The sequence below is a fragment of the Oncorhynchus keta genome, chromosome 28 (assembly GCF_023373465.1).
Source record: "Oncorhynchus keta strain PuntledgeMale-10-30-2019 chromosome 28, Oket_V2, whole genome shotgun sequence".
In the NCBI taxonomy this organism is placed as follows: Eukaryota; Metazoa; Chordata; class Actinopteri; order Salmoniformes; family Salmonidae; genus Oncorhynchus; species Oncorhynchus keta.
This window is the reverse complement of record NC_068448.1, coordinates 21,125,711-21,136,255: the sequence shown is the minus strand read 5'-3', so window position 1 is coordinate 21,136,255 and position 10,545 is coordinate 21,125,711.

Genomic DNA, 10,545 nt, shown 5'->3' with positions numbered 1-10,545 from the left:
TGAAAATCAGATTACTGTAGGTTACAGCAATTTCTCTTAGGAGGATGCTGCTCTTCCATAGGAACCAGATAGTGGTGTCCCCATCAGCAGCTGTTATTCTACCAGTATCTATCTCTGTCTATCCCCTTCCCCTCAGATGAGTTGAGGACCACAAAGAGGTCCCCCCATCTGCGAAGAGCAGATGCAACTTTCTCACTTGGATTTGAGGAAAGGAAAACCCCTTTTCCTGAACTCACTGCGGTGAATTATTCACACCATTGACAATAAATAAGCCCAAATTATTTAATCATTATTGGATGTTATTATGTAAAAGGGAAATTGTCAAAGGGTAGTTCTGGATAAAGTGTTACATTTAGTTGAAGGTGAATCAGATTATTTTTCTCTGTGTCATTTTTATTTTATATAAAAGTTGGTTGCTTTTTCTTTTTGGGCACTTCACAGCTCCTTACTCACTATAGCCTTCATCGTGCATTCAAATGTTGTTTTGCTTTGCTTCACAACATCCCTGAGTATCTGAGTGCAACTAAGATTTTCTGCTAGCTTCTTGGATAAATTCCTTGATTGGCCCGGGCTTTTGTGTTGAGGAGAGGCATTAACAACACACAGCATCAGCAGCAAAAGAAAAGTGTATAATTTTGTGTCAGATGGCCCATCGCTTCTCCAGCTGGTCAGGAGGGACTGTGGCCACCTGGATTCCCTGTCTTGGTTCTGTGAGATCCTGCAGTCTCTTCTGCCATGTGAGGAGGACTCTTACTATGCCACTGAGAGGCCCATCTGGTCAGGACGACACCTCCCAGAGTGGACCCCCACCCTCACACCCCACCGAATCCCAACCCCACCCAGCCGCTTCCCATCCCAGTTCTCAGATAAATGAGCAGCCCGTCAAATTGAATGGGGGATTTAGCCTCTAACAGAATCAGGGAATTATAATGCAATGAACTCTAAACCACAACTCTAGATAGATATCTAATCTACCTTGTTTCTGAATCCACAGATACGTCACCTATACCTGACACAGTAACTGATTGTAGGATCCCCTTGGTAAAGTTGGTAAAACAACAGTCATTCAAGGATGAATGATTAGCATTATTACAACAATTTACTATACCACCAGCAATAAAATAGCATAATCACACTCGAAAAATGATAAAGCAGTTTTTTCAAAACATCAACAAAATCCAGAACGTGAGGGAAATTTGCGTGGAGAACATTTTGCTTGAACAATCCCAGAGGGAGACAAATTCTGGCAGCTGATATTCGGGTGAACAGCTTGTGGAAACCAATTGCAGACAATCTAGTGACAGACACACAAGGCAATATTCAGACACTAATACTCCGGTACAAATGACATTCTATTTAAATAATACTCTCCCATAAAATGAGATTGAATGTTACAGCCCTCTGTCATTTCACTATGGTGTCTCCCAGTGTTTTGGCCTGCTCCTTTTTTTTCATCAGTAGATATTGATGTTGGTTTAGTGAAGTGCCAAACGCTCCACACTTGGAAGGGACGAGTCTGTCAGCATATGTAAATGCCCCCTGCTTGTCAATGTGGCATGGGTTCTTCAGGGTTTCGAATGACCCCCCCCCCCTTCTCTGGGAACCCTTTGTTCTAGGGCTGACTGTGCCACGTAATGGGACCAATTATAGAGACGCACAGTAGGGAGGATGCAAAAACTTGTAACGCTGATAATTATTACACTTACCCAGCTGATAGAAGAGCGTTCATGAGTGACTAACTAAATAGACTAATTTTTTAAAGCTATTTTTCATGGATATCTGTCTAAAAGCCTGTTTACTAAAATGTCAGTGATTTGTACTGTATTTAAATTCTTACGGTACGATGATAATCACTGTTTGGGAAAAGGTTGTTCTTATTTTGTAACCATAAAGGTAGAAAAGGTAGATAACAAGTATATAAAGTGAAATCCTCACAGTGCTTCTTCGCATTGTCTGTGCAATTCAAAGGCAATTGACTATGCAGTATATAAAAAAGAATGTGGACATCACTTCTATTTAGTGGATTTGGCTATTTCAGCCACACCTGTTGTTGACAGGTGTATAAAATCGACCACAATGCCATGCAATCTCCATAGACAGACATTGGCAGTAGGATGGCCTTACTGAAGAGCTCATGAGTGGTGCAACAGTGTAAGGCACTGCATTGTCTGGGTTTGGCTGGAGTAGGCAGTCATTGTAAATAAGAATTTGTTTTTAACTGACGTGCCTAGTTAAATGAAGGTTAAATAAATTATAGCAGCAGAGGGGAGGACCAACTCCCTATTAATGTCCATGATTTTGGAATGAGATGTTCAATGAGCATGTGTCCACATTCTTTTGGTCATGCACTGCTAGCCCTGTAACCTTAAGATGACACCTTGAAATTATTTATGAAAATGTTGATTCCTGTCTTAGTGTCGGGATGGATCGCACCTGATCGGGCCAGATGTTAATGTTGACACAAAGCCCAAGTGGCTGGCCAACCAGACATTTTCATTCATTATCATTGATATCATTATACTGTATATCCCTGTGGTGTGTTGTCTCTGGCTGTCTCCCAAATGGCACCCTATGGGCCCTGGTCAAAAGTAGTGCACTATATAGGGAATAGGGTGCCATTTGGGACACCATCTTTGTTCCGGATGCTCTGAGTTATGTGAGGAGGCTTTGGCAGTCCGTACTACATAAATGGGTACAGGATGGGTTGCCAGGTTAACATTGATACAGTGACACTGCTGACATGCCAGGCTGTGCTCAATACAGCATCAGACTCCAGAGATTATTGACAGTACCAAGCAAGCAGCAAACGATACTGCAAACAGTAACATGGTGAAAGATCCCGTAAGGGTTAGAGGACCTGTGGATGGTGTTTATGATGACCTTTTTCCATTATCCAGGACTATTTTATCTTTCTGTGGGATACCTGCCGAATTGCTAACCATTCCCCATGCAGTGCTATGATGATCATAGGCCAAGATTTAGCTGCAGTAGCATTATGACCCTTTCCACTCTAAAACAACCTTTAAATCTATGGTAATCAACAATAAAAGCATTGAATTTAATGATGCCTACTCTGAGGGGTCCAGCAAGGTATTGTTTGTTGCAACCATATTGGATGCCGCTTTAGGGAGATGATTATGTTAATGTCGACCCTCCCTTTAACACTGAGAGCCCTCTCCATTCCAGTATCCCTCCCCTTTCCCTAGAGCACCAACTGCTGGAGGTTGCCAAGCCCGGGAGAGGCTGAGCTAGCCCATTTGTGTGTGGGGCTAGTCATGTGGAAAATGGCCGCTCCAGAAAGAGGCAACTTCAGAGAGCTGCCATTCTTTAAAGGGGCTTGATGGCCTTTGACAGCCACAGTGCTAACATGGAGCGCACATGGACACAGCAAGGCTATTATTGTGTTCACCAGCGCAGGGGGAGAAAAGGGAAGGTAAAGGGGAGACCACCTTGGTTGATATTTGAAGCCACAGTGGCAGGGGGCTTGTCTGATGAGTCTGACCCTCATGCCAGAGTGGCATCACAGAGAGAAGACATGATTACAGTCAGGTGTAGCTGTATATCGTATTTGCATAATATCTGCTGCTCTATTGGTGCTGTAAACAAACAAATTCTCTGCTAAAGGTTGGGTGCAAAATAATATGTCCTCAACCAGGCCATCATTAGCTATATAGGTTACAGTGAAATGCCTCAGCTGGTGAGCTTACAGTTGGGTAATGATTGACTACAGATACTGGTAGCTGTTCTTAGAATACATATGGGCTAGGCTACATTCTTGTTTATATTGTACTTACTGATTGATGATAATATGTGTAAACTAATTTTCAATTGACCTTCGGCAATATGAAAACATATTTATGGATCTAGGACTGGATTGGCATCAGAGATATATGACTGGCAGCTCTCAAACGGTTTAATGAATGACAAATGTATGCAATTTAACATGAACTATTCCCAACTGCCCCACTTTCCTAGAAAACATATGTTTATTGCTAAGGGGCAACAAGTGTCCCTGTGTGCAGCAGCTGAATGTGCAACAGTGATTCTATCTGCAACAAATGGTCTCTCTACAGTATGTAATTATCCAGATTTTCAGTAGTTGGGTCATTTTCTGCCACAGATGCCACTGTCATTTGCGTCTCACATGAGTTTGTCTGGGGGCTAACATGTATACTAGAAAAGAGCAGGAGGCATCTTTGTGTTGAAGCACACCTGATCTCATTCGTCCTTCACATGGCAGTACCACCTTCTCACAGGTCCCTCTCCTCATGGCCTTGCCTCAGGGTGGTCCATCTGCTGCAGAGAGACAGAGAGCGATAGAAAGAGAAGGCGGGGGAGGGAGAGACAGAGAAAGAGAGAAGAGGGGGTGGGTGGGTGCGTGAGAAGGGGGTTGGATAGGCTTTGATGGTCCTCCCTTAGGGTTAAGATCTCTCCCACTCCTAGTTATTAAACTGATGTCTGAAGTGGGTGAAGGCAGTAAATAAAGGTGGTAACATATGCAGAGACTGTAATTAGCACAAACAGAGGTGGTCAGGGGAAAAAATACTTCGACATCCATTCCAATGCTGCCAACAAAGTCCCTCTTTATTAATGTAAAATGTAACCTTGTAAAAAAATAGTGAGACATCTGAAAAATGGCAAAACAGTAGCATACCTTGCATAACTGATTTATTTTATGCTGATGCAGCGTTTACCTATTTGTCCCTGAGCACCTGCTGGTGTTATCATCTCCGCCTACGTTAACGTTCATTGGTACAGGTTTTTGACGGGGCTGTGTTGTAAGGTTTGCTCTGAATGTGAAGTGCTGTGTTTGTGTCACCTCCAAGGAAATGTATAGGTCTTTGAATGTTACAATATTTCACCAAGGATCCAAAAGGGCTTGGCTGTTGTTTTGGACAGTTGCATGTATGACACTTCTAAAAGGGTAAGAGGACAAGACCACAGGTGATGATTTATCCACCAGACCACTGTAGAGGATGGGGGTGCTTTGCATTAATGTCCAGAACAATGACGAAAGCTTTTATTTGGACTCAGTTCAAGGGTGGTTTTCAGCTTTCTGATTGAAATGATGAACTGTGATACCTGGTATCCAACAGAGGACAACAGAGGACGTTGAGCAGTCAATAAGAAGTGGTGGTCTTTTCAAGGTTTTATTATTTATGTTCTTCATTTATCCATAGATCGGTCTCCTTAATTCCTGCATTATTATTTCTCTAAGCAGAATGATTCATGATAAGAAACAAAGTACACTACATGGCCAAAAGTATGTGGATACCTGCTCGTCGAACATCTCATTCCAAAATCATGGGCATTGATATGGAATTGGTCCCCCCTTTGCTGCTATAACAGCTTCCATTCTTATGGGAAAGCTTTCCACTAGATGTTGAAACATTGCCGCGGGGACTTGCTTCCACCTAGCCACAAGAGCATTTTTGAGGCCCAAACTGTTGCCACAAAGTTGGAAGCACAGAATTGTCTAGAATGCCATTGTATGATGTAGCGTTAAGATTTCCCCTCACTGGAACTAAGGGGCCTAGCCCCAACCATGAAAAACAACCCCATACCATTATTCCTCCTCCACTAAACCTTACAGTTGGCACTATGCATTGGGGCAGGTAATGTTCTCCTTGCATCCGCCCAATTCAGATTCGTCTGTCGGATTGCATTTCCACTGCTCCAGAATCCAATGGCGGCGAGCTTAACACCACTCCAACTGACGCTTGGCATTGTGCATGGTGATCTTAGGCTTGTGTGCGGTTGCTCGGCAATGGAAACCCATTTTATAAAGCTTCCGAAGAACAGTTCTTGTGCTGATGTTGCTTCCAGAGGCAGTTTGGAACTCGGTAGTGAGTGTTGCAACCGAGGACAGACTATTTTTACACGTTATGCGCTTCAGCTTTCGGCAGTCCCATTCTGTGAGCTTGTGTGGCCTACCACTTTGAGGCTGAGCTGTTGTTGCTCCTAGACATTTCCACTTCACAATAACAGCACTTACAGTTGACCGGAGCAGCACTAGCAGGGCAGAAATGTGACGAACTGACTTGTTGGAAAGGTGGCATCCTATGACTGTGCCACGTTAAGTCAGTGAGCTCTTCAGTAAGGCCATTCTACTACCAATGTTTGTCTATGGATATTGCATGGCTGTTGCCCTCACTTTACTATGATTTACTTAATTATTTTGATAGATATAGGGTGCAGGAAAGAATGCCATATGCTAAGTTGACCTCTGCATACCCCTAAGGCTTGGTACCAGCTATGAAAGAACAACAACACAAGCACACTCTCTTTGTTGACGACAATTGGCAAAGTCCCCAACCCTTAAAGTGACCTGTGCTGCTGTTGCTGGATCAATCCAGTGGAGAGAGAGTGCACTCAATAAATCTACAGTACAGGGCCTAGATACACACCGTCCAGCAGATCAGGCACAAAGTCCTTGAGAGTAGTATACTGTAAATGTAAGAGTTAATGCCCTATCAGTTTATGTAACAGTTTAACTTGATCCTCTTTTCTTCCACAGCATGTATAGACCACATTTTGAACTCTGTGTATGATGATGGATAGATAATAAAAAGCATTGGGGGAGATCTTGACAAGTCATTTGATTCCGAGCCTCCCAAATATGCATTCTGGCAAATACCGCGAGGACAGCCAACAACCCCATTGAGAAATTAGCAGCCAGGCCCCTAACAACGTCTTTCTGGCCTTTATGAATAATTCAGTTGTCAGAGAGAGGTGAAGGCAGGGAGGGCTGGAAGACCTTGTCACTGGCACCTGACTCAGCACACTGTGGCCTGAGGGGGACACTCTAAACCTGAGAGATGGGTTCTACTTAGTTTCTCACAGGTTTTTAACTCATACTGTGCTGATGTGACTGACTGGACTGTGTTCAAACCTGGGTCTCTGGTGTGCCACAAGACAGTGTTTGCCTGCTGAGCTAAAGCCTAGACGTTAGCTCCGGTCTTCAGGCATAAAACAAGATTACTCTTGTGTGGATTAAAATCAAAATCTAATTACACTTGATTTGTCACATTCGCCGAATACAACAGGTGTAGTAGACCTTACAGTGAAATGCTTAGCCAAGTCTTGTTGAATGTCTTTAAAACTGAGTGAAACTGGTGGAAAAGTCAGTTGATTATTATCACAACAATGATGCTAAGGAACTTTATCTATACTAATGATTAAGATCATGACCTGGACAAGGGTAAGTAATTTTAACACTAAATCGATGATTACAGTTGCATTTGTGTGGCCCTGTCAAATTACTGTAAGTGCTGTGTGTTAGCCTGACCTGATTAATCATATTAAACCTGTTGTCACTATGACCTTTAGGTCAGACAGAGAACACTCTTCTTTTCACACTCTCTCCCTCTCTTTCTCACTGCCTCTCACCTCCATCTCCCTCTCTCCTTCACCTTCTTCATGCCTCTCCCCTTCCTCTCCCTCTCTCCCCCTCCTTATCCCTGCCTCTCCCCTCCCTCTCTTCCTCTCCTTCTCCCTGCCTCTCCCCCTCCCTATCTCCCTTTTCTTCTCCCTGCCTCTCCCCTCACTCACCCTCTCTCCCTCTCATTCTCCCTGCCTCTACTCCTCTCTCCCTCTTCTCCCTGCCTCTTCCCCTTCTCCCTCTCCCCCTCTCCTTCTCCCTGCCTCTCCCCTTCCCTCTCCCTCTCCCTCTCTCCCTCTCCTTCTTCCTTCCTCTCCCCCTTCTCCCTCTCTTCCTCTCCTTCTCCCTGTATCTCTCCCCCTCTCCCCTTCCTCTCCCTCTTTCTCTCCCTCTATCTCTCACTCTCCCTTTATTCCTCCTTCTCCCTCTTAACAACTAATCCCTCTGATTCACCATATACCCCCATTCCCTTGTTACTGTCTTTCTACTCTATGTTCTTTCATTGTGGCTACCTGCCACTCTTATCTTATAGCCTTTGGAGTGGGAAGGAATTTCAGAACACTTACAAAAGAGCATTCCATATCCAGGCCATGCTGCTATATGGCATCTTCTCCTATAGGCCACAGACTCAAGCCTAAACAAAACATATGTTTGGCTCTGGAAGGATCCTTTGAAGTGGAAGGATCACAGTGCAGGATAAGAATGAAGGAAAATCCAAACCAAAATAAAAAGTCAGGGTTGAGGACCCACTCAATAAACTCAACAGATTAATATTTTTGATATAATTATTGTGGTTAATTGGGTTAACAAGCCAGCCCTATGGGTGCACTGCAAAACAGATAAATACTACTTTACAAGACAGCATTACTGTATTAGAAAATCTACTCCAACTATCCGACTTCATAAATCTGTGTAAGAGGAGATAAGTCCTTTGATTGAGAATTCAAACAGGTGTCATCCTGTCTCCTTGGAGGCGTCATAAGTGACAGACTACTGGGCTGTAAATAGCAGAGCAGATGATGGGAAACTGGCCATATGTCTACTGTTTATCTGTCAGTGCCAGGCACAGGCAGTCACACCAGTGGTTTCTGATGGGAGGGATTCTTTTGGGAACATCTCAGTGAACACTCTTCTGGGACAGAGAGATGTTTCTCCAACACCGTGGCTGTGTTTACACAGGCAGCCCAATACTAATATTTAGCCAAATTTTTGGAATATTGACTTTTCCTCACTCTGACTCAACTTCTCAGTAATTACAATTAATGTGAAATTATTTATGTAATGTGTTTATTTGTTAGCAAGCCTTACGATGTACATGACAATGAAACTTGAAAATATATTTTGATTGAGTTCAATAATGAACGGCACAATGTCATATCTGTCAAAATATGTACGGATATCATTTAACAACAACACATAATTTCACATTGTCTCATTAGCCTGCCACTTGTCCCCTCAATACAGATCTAGGATCTTAATTTGATCACCCTGCCGCAGGAGAACTTTCCTGCAATGCAGGACATTTAACATTTTTTGTGTATTTGAGGTTAAAAAAGGCTTCTGAAGTTTGTAATTTCTTGATTTTTCTTTCTAAAAATGTATCAACCCCTACAAAAATTATGATGAATTATTATCCACATAATAATTCACATTTCCTGTTGCTGTAGGATTATCTTCCTGCTGTAGCAAACTGTCTCAAATTAAGATCCTACATCTGTACTTATTCACTGCTGAGAGAATAGAATATGCTTTGAGAAGGATTGCTGGGAGGTGCACACACAGGCACATGATAAGTGTAACACACAAGGAGAGGCCATTTTTCTAGGAGCACCTAACTCCATGTGGGCCCAAGTAATTGAACTGCTATTCATATTTCAGCAATATATTGGCCAAGGGCTATGCATACAGTAACAGTTAAAAGTTTGGACACACGTACTCATTCAAGGGTTTTTCTTTATTTTTTGCTATTTTCTACAGTGTATAATAATAGTGAAGACATCAAAACTATGAAATAACACATATGGAATTATGTAGTAACCAAAAAAGGGTAAAACAAATATATTTTAGATTTTAGATTCTTCAAAGTAGCCACCCTTTGCCTTGATGACAGTTTTGCAAACTCTTGGAATTCTCTCAACCAGCTTCATGAGGTAGTCACCTGGAATGTATTTCAATTAACAGGTGTGCCTTGTTAAAGGTTAATTTGTGGAATTTCTTTACTTCTTAATGCATTTGAGCCAACCAGTTGTGTTGTGACGAGGTAGGGGTTGTATACAGAAGATAGCCCTATGTGTTAAAAGACCATGTCCATATCATGGTAAGAACAGATCAAATAAGTAAATAGAAATGACAGTCCATCATTATTTTAAGACATTTTAAGAACTTTTAGAGTCTCATCAAGTGCAGTTGCAAAAACCATCAAGTGCTATGATGACACTGTCTCTCATGAGGACTGCCACGTAAGTAAAGTTCATTAGGATAAGTTCATTAGAGTCACCAGCCTCAGAAATTGCAGCCCGAATAAATGCTTCACGGAGTTCAAGTAACAGACATATCACAATATGAAACTGTTCAGAGGAGACTGTGTGAATCAGGCCTTCATAGTTGATTTGCTGCAAAGAAACCACTACTAAAGGACACCAATAATAAGAAGAGACTTGCTTGGGCCAAGAGACACGAGCAATGGACATTAGACTGGTGGAAATCTGTCCTTTGGTCTGATGAGTCCAAATTTGAGATTTTTAGTTCCAACCGCCGTGTCTTTGTGAGACACAGAGTAGGTGAACGGATGATCTCCATATGTGTAGTTCCCACCGTGAAGCATGGAGGAGGTGTGATGGTGTGGGGGTGTTTTGCTGGTGACACTGTCGGTGATTCATTTAGAATTCAAGGTACACTTAACCAGCATGGCTACCACAGCATTATGCAGTGATACGCCATCCCATCTCGTTTGCGCTTAGTGGGACAATCATTTGTTTTTCAACAGGACAATGACCCAACCCACCTCCAGGCTGTGTAAGGGCTATTTGACCAAGAAGAAAAGTGATGGAGTGCAACATCAGATGACCTGGCCTCCACAATCACCCAACCTCAACCCAATTGAGATGGTTTGGGATGAATTGGACTGCAGAGTGAAGGAAAAGCAGTCAACAAGTGTTCAACAT